This window comes from Carassius gibelio, chromosome A11 (genome assembly GCF_023724105.1).
Source record: "Carassius gibelio isolate Cgi1373 ecotype wild population from Czech Republic chromosome A11, carGib1.2-hapl.c, whole genome shotgun sequence".
In the NCBI taxonomy this organism is placed as follows: Eukaryota; Metazoa; Chordata; class Actinopteri; order Cypriniformes; family Cyprinidae; genus Carassius; species Carassius gibelio.
In genome coordinates, this window is record NC_068381.1 from 25070495 (window position 1) to 25086687 (window position 16193).

The 16193-nt window shown below is 46.4% G+C and overlaps 16 non-coding genes across 16 annotated transcripts; all 16 read right to left on the reverse strand.

Moving 5' to 3' along the window:
- Positions 1-340: 340 nt before the first annotated feature.
- Positions 341-412, reverse strand: trnae-uuc (transfer RNA glutamic acid (anticodon UUC)). Its single transcript has one exon. It is a non-coding gene; the product is annotated as a tRNA-Glu (tRNA).
- A 1216-nt stretch (positions 413-1628) lies between these two features.
- trnap-agg (transfer RNA proline (anticodon AGG)) lies at positions 1629-1701 on the reverse strand. The gene has a single exon. It is a non-coding gene; the product is annotated as a tRNA-Pro (tRNA).
- A 379-nt stretch (positions 1702-2080) lies between these two features.
- On the reverse strand, positions 2081-2168 carry trnay-gua (transfer RNA tyrosine (anticodon GUA)). The gene is given in 2 exon segments: positions 2081-2116; positions 2132-2168. It is a non-coding gene; the product is annotated as a tRNA-Tyr (tRNA).
- Positions 2169-4079: 1911 nt separating this feature from the next.
- trnay-gua (transfer RNA tyrosine (anticodon GUA)) lies at positions 4080-4167 on the reverse strand. The gene is given in 2 exon segments: positions 4080-4115; positions 4131-4167. It is a non-coding gene; the product is annotated as a tRNA-Tyr (tRNA).
- Positions 4168-6102: 1935 nt separating this feature from the next.
- Positions 6103-6190, reverse strand: trnay-gua (transfer RNA tyrosine (anticodon GUA)). Its single transcript is given in 2 exon segments — positions 6103-6138; positions 6154-6190. It is a non-coding gene; the product is annotated as a tRNA-Tyr (tRNA).
- A 124-nt stretch (positions 6191-6314) lies between these two features.
- On the reverse strand, positions 6315-6386 carry trnae-uuc (transfer RNA glutamic acid (anticodon UUC)). The gene has a single exon. It is a non-coding gene; the product is annotated as a tRNA-Glu (tRNA).
- Positions 6387-7602: 1216 nt separating this feature from the next.
- trnal-aag (transfer RNA leucine (anticodon AAG)) lies at positions 7603-7675 on the reverse strand. Its single transcript has one exon. It is a non-coding gene; the product is annotated as a tRNA-Leu (tRNA).
- Positions 7676-8022: 347 nt separating this feature from the next.
- On the reverse strand, positions 8023-8110 carry trnay-gua (transfer RNA tyrosine (anticodon GUA)). The gene is given in 2 exon segments: positions 8023-8058; positions 8074-8110. It is a non-coding gene; the product is annotated as a tRNA-Tyr (tRNA).
- Positions 8111-9221: 1111 nt separating this feature from the next.
- Positions 9222-9294, reverse strand: trnar-acg (transfer RNA arginine (anticodon ACG)). Its single transcript has one exon. It is a non-coding gene; the product is annotated as a tRNA-Arg (tRNA).
- Positions 9295-9665: 371 nt separating this feature from the next.
- Positions 9666-9753, reverse strand: trnay-gua (transfer RNA tyrosine (anticodon GUA)). The gene is given in 2 exon segments: positions 9666-9701; positions 9717-9753. It is a non-coding gene; the product is annotated as a tRNA-Tyr (tRNA).
- A 1491-nt stretch (positions 9754-11244) lies between these two features.
- trnal-aag (transfer RNA leucine (anticodon AAG)) lies at positions 11245-11317 on the reverse strand. Its single transcript has one exon. It is a non-coding gene; the product is annotated as a tRNA-Leu (tRNA).
- Positions 11318-11664: 347 nt separating this feature from the next.
- On the reverse strand, positions 11665-11752 carry trnay-gua (transfer RNA tyrosine (anticodon GUA)). The gene is given in 2 exon segments: positions 11665-11700; positions 11716-11752. It is a non-coding gene; the product is annotated as a tRNA-Tyr (tRNA).
- Positions 11753-12863: 1111 nt separating this feature from the next.
- On the reverse strand, positions 12864-12936 carry trnar-acg (transfer RNA arginine (anticodon ACG)). Its single transcript has one exon. It is a non-coding gene; the product is annotated as a tRNA-Arg (tRNA).
- A 670-nt stretch (positions 12937-13606) lies between these two features.
- trnae-uuc (transfer RNA glutamic acid (anticodon UUC)) lies at positions 13607-13678 on the reverse strand. The gene has a single exon. It is a non-coding gene; the product is annotated as a tRNA-Glu (tRNA).
- Positions 13679-15315: 1637 nt separating this feature from the next.
- Positions 15316-15403, reverse strand: trnay-gua (transfer RNA tyrosine (anticodon GUA)). The gene is given in 2 exon segments: positions 15316-15351; positions 15367-15403. It is a non-coding gene; the product is annotated as a tRNA-Tyr (tRNA).
- A 203-nt stretch (positions 15404-15606) lies between these two features.
- Positions 15607-15678, reverse strand: trnae-uuc (transfer RNA glutamic acid (anticodon UUC)). The gene has a single exon. It is a non-coding gene; the product is annotated as a tRNA-Glu (tRNA).
- Positions 15679-16193: the final 515 nt, after the last annotated feature.

Here is a 16193-nt window from a genome sequence, read left to right on the forward strand (position 1 = left end):
GAAAGCCAGCTCCAAGCCAAAACATTGGTGGGAACATGAAAAAAACACCTCCTTCAAGCCGGAGTTGAACCAGCGACCTAAGGATGGCCAACACTCCAACCTACAGTCCCCCGCTCTACCAGCTGAGCTATCGAAGGGGCTAAGGGCTAGTCAGAACCTCGACATATCAGGGTTCTGTAGCTCTACTGCTGGCCAAAAAGTCACTTCTGGTGCAGGAAGATTTGCTGGATCAGAACCTCGACATATCAGGGTTCTGTAGCTCTACTGCTGGCCAAAAAGTCACTTCTGGTGCAGGAAGATTTGCTGGATTTTTGAGGAGGGAAGCAAAAAGGAGCATGCATTCCCATACCGGGAGTTGAACCCGGGCCGCCTGGGTGAAAACCAGGAATCCTAACCGCTAGACCATATGGGATCTGAACACTTTAAACTGGCCATGGGCTTCTGGCGCACTTTCCATACATGTGGTCAGCGTGGGCGCAGGACCTTGTAGTGGCCTGTTGCTTTAGTTCTGTGACTGTAACAATGTGATAATAATTTGGCAAAACAAGAATTATCCAAAAGGACGGTTTTCTGAATTATATAGTGTTGTATGCATTCAGGGAATCTGTTTTTTCACTCAACCCGGGGGTTCAGTGTATTTGGGCAGATTCCTGTGATTGCAGAATTGATTCCTCAAACTGGTAATTAAGCTCTTGTCCAAGTGAAAATACTCGTGTCATCCATTTGAAAACACACACGGCAACCTTTATCTAGAGGAAAAACTGGAGTCAACCCCTGGCTGCGTATGAGAAAACCAGGAATCCTAACTGCTAGACCATATGGGAACTGGCCAGCTTTAACTGGCCACAAGCTTGTGGGCCACTTTCCATAAATGTGGCCAGTGTGGGCGCAGGGTTTTGTAGTGGCCTGTTGCTTTTGGTGTGTGACTGTAACAATGTGATAATAATTTGGCAATACAAGAATCATCCGAAGGGACGGTTTACTGAAATATATAGTGTTGCATGCATTCAAGGGACATGTTTGTTGACTCACACATGGTTCAGTTTTTTGGCCAGAATCCTGTGATTGCTGAATTTATACCTCGAACTGGTAATTAAGGTCTTGTCCAGGTGAAAATACTTGTGTCATGCATCTGAAAACACACATGGCAACCGTTATCTAGAGGAAAAACTGCCTATCGTCGGTCTGTCAAGGTACAAAACTGACATGTTGTGAGGTTAATAATGAAAGTGAGACCAATTTTTAATATGCTGATTATTCGCTCGTTCAGTTTAATGCAGATTACAAATTATTCTCAATGTCCAGGTGGCAATTAGTGATAAGGCTTCAAAATGGCAAGCCTGTGACATCAAAACCACATGGCATTGCACCCTTCAAAGTAGTAAAGCGGTTACAGAGTAGCGATGAAATTGTTCTTTCTAGAATCAACTGGCCCACCAGCCTGCATTTTGTGAGACGAATGGCAATACCAAAGCATGTCCGTGTTTCCCCTAGACATCGGAATGGGTGTGCAGAATGTGCCTTTTTTTGGAAAAAATAGAAGAATGCCTAGAGAGTTGCCTTTTCTTTTGGACTTTGGAGAAAAAAAACACAACAACAAAATAAGCCGGAGAAAAACAAGCACAGAGCGAGCCAGCCAGGAGTCGAACCTAGAATCTTCTGATCCCTAGTCAGACGCGTTATCCATTGCGCCACTGGCCCACCATTAGTAAAGACCCCCGATTGTTACAGACTTGTTGGTTTTCGATGTGACGGTGGCAAGCATTGATGTCTGCTCATTCTCACCTTGTTATCAGGAGAACAGACTACCAGCCCTCCAGCCCACCAGCCCACCATCCCACAAGCCCACGAGCCCTCCAGCCCTCCTGCCCACCAGCCCACGAGCCCTCCAGCCCACCATCCATCCCTGGTGGTCTAGTGGTTAGGATTCGGTGCTCTCACCGCCGCGGCCCGGGTTCGATTCCCGGTCAGGGAAAGCTCTTTTGCCTTCCAATTGTGGACTGCGAATTCAAGCTCTGCTGACAGCTGTGAGAAAGCCAGCTCCAAGCCAAAACATTGGTGGGAACATGAAAAAAACACCTCCTTCGAGCCGGAGTTGAACCAGCGACCTAAGGATGGCCAACACTCCAACCTACAGTCCTCCGCTCTACCAGCTGAGCTATCGAAGGGGCTAAGGGCTAGTCAGAACCTCGACATATCAGGGTTCTGTAGCTCTACTGCTGGCCAAAAAGTCACTTCTGGTGCAGGAAGATTTGCTGGATCAGAACCTCGACATATCAGGGTTCTGTAGCTCTACTGCTGGCCAAAAAGTCACTTCTGGTGCAGGAAGATTTGCTGGATTTTTGAGGAGGGAAGCAAAAAGGAGCATGCATTCCCATACCGGGAGTTGAACCCGGACCGCCTGGGTGAAAACCAGGAATCCTAACCGCTAGACCATATGGGATTTGGACACTTTAAACTGGCCATGGGCTTCTGGCGCACTTTCCATACATATGGTCAGCGTGGGCGCAGGACCTTGTAGTGGCCTGTTGCTTTAGTTCTGTGACTGTAACAATGTGATAATAATTTGGCAAAACAAGAATTATGCAAAAGGACGGTTTTCTGAATTATATAGTGTTGTATGCATTCAGGGAATCTGTTTTTTCACTCAACCCGGGGGTTCAGTGTATTTGGGCAGATTCCTGTGATTGCAGAATTGATTCCTCAAACTGGTAATTAAGCTCTTGTCCAAGTGAAAATACTCGTGTCATCCATTTGAAAACACACACGGCAACCTTTATCTAGAGGAAAAACTGGAGTCAACCCCTGGCTGCGTACAAGAAAACCAGGAATCCTAACTGCTAGACCATATGGGAACTGGCCAGCTTTAACTGGCCACAAGCTTGTGGGCCACTTTCCATAAATGTGGCCAGTGTGGGCGCAGGGTTTTGTAGTGGCCTGTTGCTTTTGGTGTGTGACTGTAACAATGTGATAATAATTTGGCAATACAAGAATCATCCGAAGGGACGGTTTACTGAAATATATAGTGTTGCATGCATTCAAGGGACATGTTTGTTGACTCACACATGGTTCAGTTTTTTGGCCAGAATCCTGTGATTGCTGAATTTATACCTCGAACTGGTAATTAAGGTCTTGTCCAGGTGAAAATACTTGTGTCATGCATCTGAAAACACACATGGCAACCGTTATCTAGAGGAAAAACTGCCTATCGTCGGTCTGTCAAGGTACAAAACTGACATGTTGTGAGGTTAATAATGAAAGTGAGACCAATTTTTAATATGCTGATTATTCGCTCGTTCAGTTTAATGCAGATTACAAATTATTCTCAATGTCCAGGTGGCAATTAGTGATAAGGCTTCAAAATGGCAAGCCTGTGACATCAAAACCACATGGCATTGCACCCTTCAAAGTAGTAAAGCGGTTACAGAGTAGCGATGAAATTGTTTATTCTAGAATCAACTGGCCCACCAGCCTGCATTTTGTGAGACGAATGGCAATACCAAAGCATGTCCGTGTCTCCCCTAGACATCGGAATGGGTGTGCAGAATGTGCCTTTTTTTGGAAAAAATAGAAGAATGCCTAGAGAGTTGCCTTTTCTTTTGGACTTTTGAGAAAAAAAACACAACAACAAAATAAGCCGGAGAAAAACAAGCACAGAGCGAGCCAGCCAGGAGTCGAACCTAGAATCTTCTGATCCGTAGTCAGATGCGTTATCCATTGCGCCACTGACCCACCAAAAGTAAAGACCCCCGATTGTTACAGACTTGTTGGTTTTCGATGTGACGGTGGCAAGCATTGATGTCTGCTCATTCTCACCTTGTTATCAGGAGAACAGACTACCAGCCCTCCAGCCCTCCAGCCCACCAGCCCAGCAGCCCACGAGCCCTCCAGCCCACCATCCCTCCCTGGTGGTCTAGTGGTTAGGATTCGGCGCTCTCACCGCCGCGGCCCGGGTTCGATTCCCGGTCAGGGAAAGCTCTTTTGCCTTCCAATTGTGGACTGCGAATTCAAGCTCTGCTGACAGCTGTGAGAAAGCCAGCTCCAAGCCAAAACATTGGTGGGAACATGAAAAAAACACCTCCTTCGAGCCGGAGTTGAACCAGCGACCTAAGGATGGCCAACACTCCAACCTACAGTCCTCCGCTCTACCAGCTGAGCTATCGAAGGGGCTAAGGGCTAGTCAGAACCTCGACATATCAGGGTTCTGTAGCTCTACTGCTGGCCAAAAAGTCACTTCTGGTGCAGGAAGATTTGCTGGATCAGAACCTCGACATATCAGGGTTCTGTAGCTCTACTGCTGGCCAAAAAGTCACTTCTGGTGCAGGAAGATTTGCTGGATTTTTGAGGAGGGAAGCAAAAAGGAGCATGCATTCCCATACCGGGAGTTGAACCCGGACCGCCTGGGTGAAAACCAGGAATCCTAACCGCTAGACCATATGGGATTTGGACACTTTAAACTGGCCATGGGCTTCTGGCGCACTTTCCATACATATGGTCAGCGTGGGCGCAGGACCTTGTAGTGGCCTGTTGCTTTAGTTCTGTGACTGTAACAATGTGATAATAATTTGGCAAAACAAGAATTATGCAAAAGGACGGTTTTCTGAATTATATAGTGTTGTATGCATTCAGGGAATCTGTTTTTTCACTCAACCCGGGGGTTCAGTGTATTTGGGCAGATTCCTGTGATTGCAGAATTGATTCCTCAAACTGGTAATTAAGCTCTTGTCCAAGTGAAAATACTCGTGTCATCCATTTGAAAACACACACGGCAACCTTTATCTAGAGGAAAAACTGGAGTCAACCCCTGGCTGCGTACAAGAAAACCAGGAATCCTAACTGCTAGACCATATGGGAACTGGCCAGCTTTAACTGGCCACAAGCTTGTGGGCCACTTTCCATAAATGTGGCCAGTGTGGGCGCAGGGTTTTGTAGTGGCCTGTTGCTTTTGGTGTGTGACTGTAACAATGTGATAATAATTTGGCAATACAAGAATCATCCGAAGGGACGGTTTACTGAAATATATAGTGTTGCATGCATTCAAGGGACATGTTTGTTGACTCACACATGGTTCAGTTTTTTGGCCAGAATCCTGTGATTGCTGAATTTATACCTCGAACTGGTAATTAAGGTCTTGTCCAGGTGAAAATACTTGTGTCATGCATCTGAAAACACACATGGCAACCGTTATCTAGAGGAAAAACTGCCTATCGTCGGTCTGTCAAGGTACAAAACTGACATGTTGTGAGGTTAATAATGAAAGTGAGACCAATTTTTAATATGCTGATTATTCGCTCGTTCAGTTTAATGCAGATTACAAATTATTCTCAATGTCCAGGTGGCAATTAGTGATAAGGCTTCAAAATGGCAAGCCTGTGACATCAAAACCACATGGCATTGCACCCTTCAAAGTAGTAAAGCGGTTACAGAGTAGCGATGAAATTGTTTATTCTAGAATCAACTGGCCCACCAGCCTGCATTTTGTGAGACGAATGGCAATACCAAAGCATGTCCGTGTCTCCCCTAGACATCGGAATGGGTGTGCAGAATGTGCCTTTTTTTGGAAAAAATAGAAGAATGCCTAGAGAGTTGCCTTTTCTTTTGGACTTTTGAGAAAAAAAACACAACAACAAAATAAGCCGGAGAAAAACAAGCACAGAGCGAGCCAGCCAGGAGTCGAACCTAGAATCTTCTGATCCGTAGTCAGATGCGTTATCCATTGCGCCACTGACCCACCAAAAGTAAAGACCCCCGATTGTTACAGACTTGTTGGTTTTCGATGTGACGATGGCAAGCATTGATGTCTGCTCATTCTCACCTTGTTATCAGGAGAACAGACTACCAGCCCTCCAGCCCTCCAGCCCTCCAGCCCACCAGCCCACTAGCCCAGCAGCCCACCAGCCCAGCAGCCCACGAGCCCTCCAGCCCTCCCTGGTGGTCTAGTGGTTAGGATTCGGCGCTCTCACCGCCGCGGCCCGGGTTCGATTCCCGGTCAGGGAAAGTTCTTTTGCCTTCCAATTGTGGACTGCGAATTCAAGCTCTGCTGACAGCTGTGAGAAAGCCAGCTCCAAGCCAAAACATTGGTGGGAACATGAAAAAAACACCTCCTTCGAGCCGGAGTTGAACCAGCGACCTAAGGATGGCCAACACTCCAACCTACAGTCCTCCGCTCTACCAGCTGAGCTATCGAAGGGGCTAAGGGCTAGTCAGAACCTCGACATATCAGGGTTCTGTAGCTCTACTGCTGGCCAAAAAGTCACTTCTGGTGCAGGAAGATTTGCTGGATTTTTGAGGAGGGAAGCAAAAAGGAGCATGCATTCCCATACCGGGAGTTGAACCCGGGCCGCCTGGGTGAAAACCAGGAATCCTAACCGCTAGACCATATGGGATCTGAACACTTTAAACTGGCCATGGGCTTCTGGCGCACTTTCCATACATGTGGTCAGCGTGGGCGCAGGACCTTGTAGTGGCCTGTTGCTTTAGTTCTGTGACTGTAACAATGTGATAATAATTTGGCAAAACAAGAATTATCCAAAAGGACGGTTTTCTGAATTATATAGTGTTGTATGCATTCAGGGAATCTGTTTTTTCACTCAACCCGGGGGTTCAGTGTATTTGGGCAGATTCCTGTGATTGCAGAATTGATTCCTCAAACTGGTAATTAAGCTCTTGTCCAAGTGAAAATACTCGTGTCATCCATTTGAAAACACACACGGCAACCTTTATCTAGAGGAAAAACTGGAGTCAACCCCTGGCTGCGTATGAGAAAACCAGGAATCCTAACTGCTAGACCATATGGGAACTGGCCAGCTTTAACTGGCCACAAGCTTGTGGGCCACTTTCCATAAATGTGGCCAGTGTGGGCGCAGGGTTTTGTAGTGGCCTGTTGCTTTTGGTGTGTGACTGTAACAATGTGATAATAATTTGGCAATACAAGAATCATCCGAAGGGACGGTTTACTGAAATATATAGTGTTGCATGCATTCAAGGGACATGTTTGTTGACTCACACATGGTTCAGTTTTTTGGCCAGAATCCTGTGATTGCTGAATTTATACCTCGAACTGGTAATTAAGGTCTTGTCCAGGTGAAAATACTTGTGTCATGCATCTGAAAACACACATGGCAACCGTTATCTAGAGGAAAAACTGCCTATCGTCGGTCTGTCAAGGTACAAAACTGACATGTTGTGAGGTTAATAATGAAAGTGAGACCAATTTTTAATATGCTGATTATTCGCTCGTTCAGTTTAATGCAGATTACAAATTATTCTCAATGTCCAGGTGGCAATTAGTGATAAGGCTTCAAAATGGCAAGCCTGTGACATCAAAACCACATGGCATTGCACCCTTCAAAGTAGTAAAGCGGTTACAGAGTAGCGATGAAATTGTTCTTTCTAGAATCAACTGGCCCACCAGCCTGCATTTTGTGAGACGAATGGCAATACCAAAGCATGTCCGTGTCTCCCCTAGACATCGGAATGGGTGTGCAGAATGTGCCTTTTTTTGGAAAAAATAGAAGAATGCCTAGAGAGTTGCCAATTCTTTTGGACTTTGGAGAAAAAAAACACAACAACAAAATAAGCCGGAGAAAAACAAGCACAGAGCGAGCCAGCCAGGAGTCGAACCTAGAATCTTCTGATCCTTAGTCAGACGCGTTATCCATTGCGCCACTGGCCCACCATTAGTAAAGACCCCCGATTGTTACAGACTTGTTGGTTTTCGATGTGACGGTGGCAAGCATTGATGTCTGCTCATTCTCACCTTGTTATCAGGAGAACAGACTACCAGCCCACCATCCCACAAGCCCACGAGCCCACCAGCCCACGAGCCCTCCAGCCCACCATCCATCCCTGGTGGTCTAGTGGTTAGGATTCGGCGCTCTCACCGCCGCGGCCCGGGTTCGATTCCCGGTCAGGGAAAGCTCTTTTGCCTTCCAATTGTGGACTGCGAATTCAAGCTCTGCTGACAGCTGTGAGAAAGCCAGCTCCAAGCCAAAACATTGGTGGGAACATGAAAAAAACACCTCCTTCGAGCCGGAGTTGAACCAGCGACCTAAGGATGGCCAACACTCCAACCTACAGTCCTCCGCTCTACCAGCTGAGCTATCGAAGGGGCTAAGGGCTAGTCAGAACAAGAATTATCCAAAAGGACGGTTTTCTGAATTATATAGTGTTGTATGCATTCAGGGAATCTGTTTTTTCACTCAACCCGGGGGTTCAGTGTATTTGGGCAGATTCCTGTGATTGCAGAATTGATTCCTCAAACTGGTAATTAAGCTCTTGTCCAAGTGAAAATACTTGTGTCATGCATCTGAAAACACACACGGCAACCTTTATCTAGAGGAAAAACTGGAGTCAACCCCTGGCTGCGTACGAGAAAACCAGGAATCCTAACTGCTAGACCATATGGGAACTGGCCAGCTTTAACTGGCCACAAGCTTGTGGGCCACTTTCCATAAATGTGGCCAGTGTGGGCGCAGGGTTTTGTAGTGGCCTGTTGCTTTTGGTGTGTGACTGTAACAATGTGATAATAATTTGGCAATACAAGAATCATCCGAAGGGACGGTTTACTGAAATATATAGTGTTGCATGCATTCAAGGGACATGTTTGTTGACTCACACATGGTTCAGTTTTTTGGCCAGAATCCTGTGATTGCTGAATTTATACCTCGAACTGGTAATTAAGGTCTTGTCCAGGTGAAAATACTTGTGTCATGCATCTGAAAACACACATGGCAACCGTTATCTAGAGGAAAAACTGCCCATCGTCGGTCTGTCAAGGTACAAAACTGACATGTTGTGAGGTTAATAATGAAAGTGAGACCAATTTTTAATCCGCAAAATTGCTGATTATTCGCTCGTTCAGTTTAATGCAGATTACAAATTATTCTCAATGTCCAGGTGGCAATTAGTGATAAGGCTTCAAAATGGCAAGCCTGTGACATCAAAACCACATGGCATTGCACCCTTCAAAGTAGTAAAGCGGTTAAAGAGTAGCGATGAAATTGTTCTTTCTAGAATCAACTGGCCCACCAGCCTGCATTTTGTGAGACGAATGGCAATACCAAAGCATGTCCGTGTCTCCCCTAGACATCGGAATGGGTGTGTAGAATGTGCCTTTTTTTGGAAAAAATAGAAGAATGCCTAGAGAGATGCCTTTTCTTTTGGACTTTGGAGAAAAAAAACACAACAACAAAATAAGCCGGAGAAAAACAAGCACAGAGCGAGCCAGCCAGGAGTCGAACCTAGAATCTTCTGATCCGTAGTCAGACGCGTTATCCATTGCGCCACTGGCCCACCATTAGTAAAGACCCCCGATTGTTACAGACTTGTTGGTTTTCGATGTGACGGTGGCAAGCATTGATGTCTGCTCATTCTCACCTTGTTATCAGGAGAACAGACTACCAGCCCTCCAGCCCACCAGCCCACCAGCCCACGAGCCCTCCAGCCCTCCTGCCCACCAGCCCACGAGCCCTCCAGGCCACCATCCATCCCTGGTGGTCTAGTGGTTAGGATTCGGCGCTCTCACCGCCGCGGCCCGGGTTCGATTCCCGGTCAGGGAAAGCTCTTTTGCCTTCCAATTGTGGACTGCGAATTCAAGCTCTGCTGACAGCTGTGAGAAAGCCAGCTCCAAGCCAAAACATTGGTGGGAACATGAAAAAAACACCTCCTTCGAGCCGGAGTTGAACCAGCGACCTAAGGATGGCCAACACTCCAACCTACAGTCCTCCGCTCTACCAGCTGAGCTATCGAAGGGGCTAAGGGCTAGTCAGAACCTCGACATATCAGGGTTCTGTAGCTCTACTGCTGGCCAAAAAGTCACTTCTGGTGCAGGAAGATTTGCTGGATCAGAACCTCGACATATCAGGGTTCTGTAGCTCTACTGCTGGCCAAAAAGTCACTTCTGGTGCAGGAAGATTTGCTGGATTTTTGAGGAGGGAAGCAAAAAGGAGCATGCATTCCCATACCGGGAGTTGAAGCCGGGCCGCCTGGGTGAAAACCAGGAATCCTAACCGCTAGACCATATGGGATTTGGACACTTTAAACTGGCCATGGGCTTCTGGCGCACTTTCCATACATGTGGTCAGCGTGGGTGCAGGACCTTGTAGTGGCCTGTTGCTTTAGTTCTGTGACTGTAACAATGTGATAATAATTTGGCAAAACAAGAATTATCCAAAATGACGGTTTTCTGAATTATATAGTGTTGTATGCATTCAGGGAATCTGTTTTTTCACTCAACCCGGGGGTTCAGTGTATTTGGGCAGATTCCTGTGATTGCAGAATTGATTCCTCAAACTGGTAATTAAGCTCTTGTCCAAGTGAAAATACTCGTGTCATCCATTTGAAAACACACACGGCAACCTTTATCTAGAGGAAAAACTGGAGTCAACCCCTGGCTGCGTACGAGAAAACCAGGAATCCTAACTGCTAGACCATATGGGAACTGGCCAGCTTTAACTGGCCACAAGCTTGTGGGCCACTTTCCATAAATGTGGCCAGTGTGGGCGCAGGGTTTTGTAGTGGCCTGTTGCTTTTGGTGTGTGACTGTAACAATGTGATAATAATTTGGCAATACAAGAATCATCCGAAGGGACGGTTTACTGAAATATATAGTGTTGCATGCATTCAAGGGACATGTTTGTTGACTCACACATGGTTCAGTTTTTTGGCCAGAATCCTGTGATTGCTGAATTTATACCTCGAACTGGTAATTAAGGTCTTGTCCAGGTGAAAATACTTGTGTCATGCATCTGAAAACACACATGGCAACCGTTATCTAGAGGAAAAACTGCCTATCGTCGGTCTGTCAAGGTACAAAACTGACATGTTGTGAGGTTAATAATGAAAGTGAGACCAATTTTTAATATGCTGATTATTCGCTCGTTCAGTTTAATGCAGATTACAAATTATTCTCAATGTCCAGGTGGCAATTAGTGATAAGGCTTCAAAATGGCAAGCCTGTGACATCAAAACCACATGGCATTGCACCCTTCAAAGTAGTAAAGCGGTTACAGAGTAGCGATGAAATTGTTCTTTCTAGAATCAACTGGCCCACCAGCCTGCATTTTGTGAGACGAATGGCAATACCAAAGCATGTCCGTGTCTCCCCTAGACATCGGAATGGGTGTGCAGAATGTGCCTTTTTTTGGAAAAAATAGAAGAATGCCTAGAGAGTTGCCAATTCTTTTGGACTTTGGAGAAAAAAAACACAACAACAAAATAAGCCGGAGAAAAACAAGCACAGAGCGAGCCAGCCAGGAGTCGAACCTAGAATCTTCTGATCCTTAGTCAGACGCGTTATCCATTGCGCCACTGGCCCACCATTAGTAAAGACCCCCGATTGTTACAGACTTGTTGGTTTTCGATGTGACGGTGGCAAGCATTGATGTCTGCTCATTCTCACCTTGTTATCAGGAGAACAGACTACCAGCCCACCATCCCACAAGCCCACGAGCCCACCAGCCCACGAGCCCTCCAGCCCACCATCCATCCCTGGTGGTCTAGTGGTTAGGATTCGGCGCTCTCACCGCCGCGGCCCGGGTTCGATTCCCGGTCAGGGAAAGCTCTTTTGCCTTCCAATTGTGGACTGCGAATTCAAGCTCTGCTGACAGCTGTGAGAAAGCCAGCTCCAAGCCAAAACATTGGTGGGAACATGAAAAAAACACCTCCTTCGAGCCGGAGTTGAACCAGCGACCTAAGGATGGCCAACACTCCAACCTACAGTCCTCCGCTCTACCAGCTGAGCTATCGAAGGGGCTAAGGGCTAGTCAGAACAAGAATTATCCAAAAGGACGGTTTTCTGAATTATATAGTGTTGTATGCATTCAGGGAATCTGTTTTTTCACTCAACCCGGGGGTTCAGTGTATTTGGGCAGATTCCTGTGATTGCAGAATTGATTCCTCAAACTGGTAATTAAGCTCTTGTCCAAGTGAAAATACTTGTGTCATGCATCTGAAAACACACACGGCAACCTTTATCTAGAGGAAAAACTGGAGTCAACCCCTGGCTGCGTACGAGAAAACCAGGAATCCTAACTGCTAGACCATATGGGAACTGGCCAGCTTTAACTGGCCACAAGCTTGTGGGCCACTTTCCATAAATGTGGCCAGTGTGGGCGCAGGGTTTTGTAGTGGCCTGTTGCTTTTGGTGTGTGACTGTAACAATGTGATAATAATTTGGCAATACAAGAATCATCCGAAGGGACGGTTTACTGAAATATATAGTGTTGCATGCATTCAAGGGACATGTTTGTTGACTCACACATGGTTCAGTTTTTTGGCCAGAATCCTGTGATTGCTGAATTTATACCTCGAACTGGTAATTAAGGTCTTGTCCAGGTGAAAATACTTGTGTCATGCATCTGAAAACACACATGGCAACCGTTATCTAGAGGAAAAACTGCCCATCGTCGGTCTGTCAAGGTACAAAACTGACATGTTGTGAGGTTAATAATGAAAGTGAGACCAATTTTTAATCCGCAAAATTGCTGATTATTCGCTCGTTCAGTTTAATGCAGATTACAAATTATTCTCAATGTCCAGGTGGCAATTAGTGATAAGGCTTCAAAATGGCAAGCCTGTGACATCAAAACCACATGGCATTGCACCCTTCAAAGTAGTAAAGCGGTTAAAGAGTAGCGATGAAATTGTTCTTTCTAGAATCAACTGGCCCACCAGCCTGCATTTTGTGAGACGAATGGCAATACCAAAGCATGTCCGTGTCTCCCCTAGACATCGGAATGGGTGTGTAGAATGTGCCTTTTTTTGGAAAAAATAGAAGAATGCCTAGAGAGATGCCTTTTCTTTTGGACTTTGGAGAAAAAAAACACAACAACAAAATAAGCCGGAGAAAAACAAGCACAGAGCGAGCCAGCCAGGAGTCGAACCTAGAATCTTCTGATCCGTAGTCAGACGCGTTATCCATTGCGCCACTGGCCCACCATTAGTAAAGACCCCCGATTGTTACAGACTTGTTGGTTTTCGATGTGACGGTGGCAAGCATTGATGTCTGCTCATTCTCACCTTGTTATCAGGAGAACAGACTACCAGCCCTCCAGCCCACCAGCCCACCAGCCCACAAGCCCACGAGCCCTCCAGCCCTCCTGCCCACCAGCCCACGAGCCCTCCAGCCCACCATCCATCCCTGGTGGTCTAGTGGTTAGGATTCGGTGCTCTCACCGCCGCGGCCCGGGTTCGATTCCCGGTCAGGGAAAGCTCTTTTGCCTTCCAATTGTGGACTGCGAATTCAAGCTCTGCTGACAGCTGTGAGAAAGCCAGCTCCAAGCCAAAACATTGGTGGGAACATGAAAAAAACACCTCCTTCAAGCCGGAGTTGAACCAGCGACCTAAGGATGGCCAACACTCCAACCTACAGTCCCCCGCTCTACCAGCTGAGCTATCGAAGGGGCTAAGGGCTAGTCAGAACCTCGACATATCAGGGTTCTGTAGCTCTACTGCTGGCCAAAAAGTCACTTCTGGTGCAGGAAGATTTGCTGGATCAGAACCTCGACATATCAGGGTTCTGTAGCTCTACTGCTGGCCAAAAAGTCACTTCTGGTGCAGGAAGATTTGCTGGATTTTTGAGGAGGGAAGCAAAAAGGAGCATGCATTCCCATACCGGGAGTTGAACCCGGGCCGCCTGGGTGAAAACCAGGAATCCTAACCGCTAGACCATATGGGATCTGAACACTTTAAACTGGCCATGGGCTTCTGGCGCACTTTCCATACATGTGGTCAGCGTGGGCGCAGGACCTTGTAGTGGCCTGTTGCTTTAGTTCTGTGACTGTAACAATGTGATAATAATTTGGCAAAACAAGAATTATCCAAAAGGACGGTTTTCTGAATTATATAGTGTTGTATGCATTCAGGGAATCTGTTTTTTCACTCAACCCGGGGGTTCAGTGTATTTGGGCAGATTCCTGTGATTGCAGAATTGATTCCTCAAACTGGTAATTAAGCTCTTGTCCAAGTGAAAATACTCGTGTCATCCATTTGAAAACACACACGGCAACCTTTATCTAGAGGAAAAACTGGAGTCAACCCCTGGCTGCGTATGAGAAAACCAGGAATCCTAACTGCTAGACCATATGGGAACTGGCCAGCTTTAACTGGCCACAAGCTTGTGGGCCACTTTCCATAAATGTGGCCAGTGTGGGCGCAGGGTTTTGTAGTGGCCTGTTGCTTTTGGTGTGTGACTGTAACAATGTGATAATAATTTGGCAATACAAGAATCATCCGAAGGGACGGTTTACTGAAATATATAGTGTTGCATGCATTCAAGGGACATGTTTGTTGACTCACACATGGTTCAGTTTATTGGCCAGAATCCTGTGATTGCTGAATTTATACCTCGAACTGGTAATTAAGGTCTTGTCCAGGTGAAAATACTTGTGTCATGCATCTGAAAACACACATGGCAACCGTTATCTAGAGGAAAAACTGCCTATCGTCGGTCTGTCAAGGTACAAAACTGACATGTTGTGAGGTTAATAATGGAAGTGAGACCAATTTTTAATATGCTGATTATTCGCTCGTTCAGTTTAATGCAGATTACAAATTATTCTCAATGTCCAGGTGGCAATTAGTGATAAGGCTTCAAAATGGCAAGCCTGTGACATCAAAACCACATGGCATTGCACCCTTCAAAGTAGTAAAGCGGTTACAGAGTAGCGATGAAATTGTTCATTCTAGAATCAACTGGCCCACCAGCCTGCATTTTGTGAGACGAATGGCAATACCAAAGCATGTCCGTGTCTCCCCTAGACATCGGAATGGGTGTGCAGAATGTGCCTTTTTTTGGAAAAAATAGAAGAATGCCTAGAGAGTTGCCTTTTCTTTTGGACTTTGGAGAAAAAAAAACACAACAACAAAATAAGCCGGAGAAAAACAAGCACAGAGCGAGCCAGCCAGGAGTCGAACCTAGAATCTTCTGATCCGTAGTCAGACGTGTTATCCATTGCGCCACTGGCCCACCAAAAGTAAAGACCCCCGATTGTTACAGACTTGTTGGTTTTCGATGTGACGGTGGCAAGCATTGATGTCTGCTCATTCTCACCTTGTTATCAGGAGAACAGACTACCAGCCCTCCAGCCCTCCAGCCCACCAGCCCAGCAGCCCACGAGCCCTCCAGCCCACCATCCCTCCCTGGTGGTCTAGTGGTTAGGATTCGGCGCTCTCACCGCCGCGGCCCGGGTTCGATTCCCGGTCAGGGAAAGCTCTTTTGCCTTCCAATTGTGGACTGCGAATTCAAGCTCTGCTGACAGCTGTGAGAAAGCCAGCTCCAAGCCAAAACATTGGTGGGAACATGAAAAAAACACCTCCTTCGAGCCGGAGTTGAACCAGCGACCTAAGGATGGCCAACACTCCAACCTACAGTCCTCCGCTCTACCAGCTGAGCTATCGAAGGGGCTAAGGGCTAGTCAGAACCTCGACATATCAGGGTTCTGTAGCTCTACTGCTGGCCAAAAAGTCACTTCTGGTGCAGGAAGATTTGCTGGATCAGAACCTCGACATATCAGGGTTCTGTAGCTCTACTGCTGGCCAAAAAGTCACTTCTGGTGCAGGAAGATTTGCTGGATTTTTGAGGAGGGAAGCAAAAAGGAGCATGCATTCCCATACCGGGAGTTGAACCCGGGCCGCCTGGGTGAAAACCAGGAATCCTAACCGCTAGACCATATGGGATTTGGACACTTTAAACTGGCCATGGGCTTCTGGCGCACTTTCCATACATGTGGTCAGCGTGGGCGCAGGACCTTGTAGTGGCCTGGTGCTTTAGTTCTGTGACTGTAACAATGTGATAATAATTTGGCAAAACAAGAATTATGCAAAAGGACGGTTTTCTGAATTATATAGTGTTGTATGCATTCAGGGAATCTGTTTTTTCACTCAACCCGGGGGTTCAGTGTATTTGGGCAGATTCCTGTGATTGCAGAATTGATTCCTAAAACTGGTAATTAAGCTCTTGTCCAAGTGAAAATACTCGTGTCATCCATTTGAAAACACACATGGCAACCGTTATCTAGAGGAAAAACTGCCTATCGTCGGTCTGTCAAGGTACAAAACTGACATTTTGTGAGGTTAATAATGAAAGTGAGACCAATTTTTAATATGCTGATTATTCGCTCGTTCAGTTTAATGCAGATTACAAATTATTCTCAATGTCCAGGTGGCAATTAGTGATAAGGCTTCAAAATGGC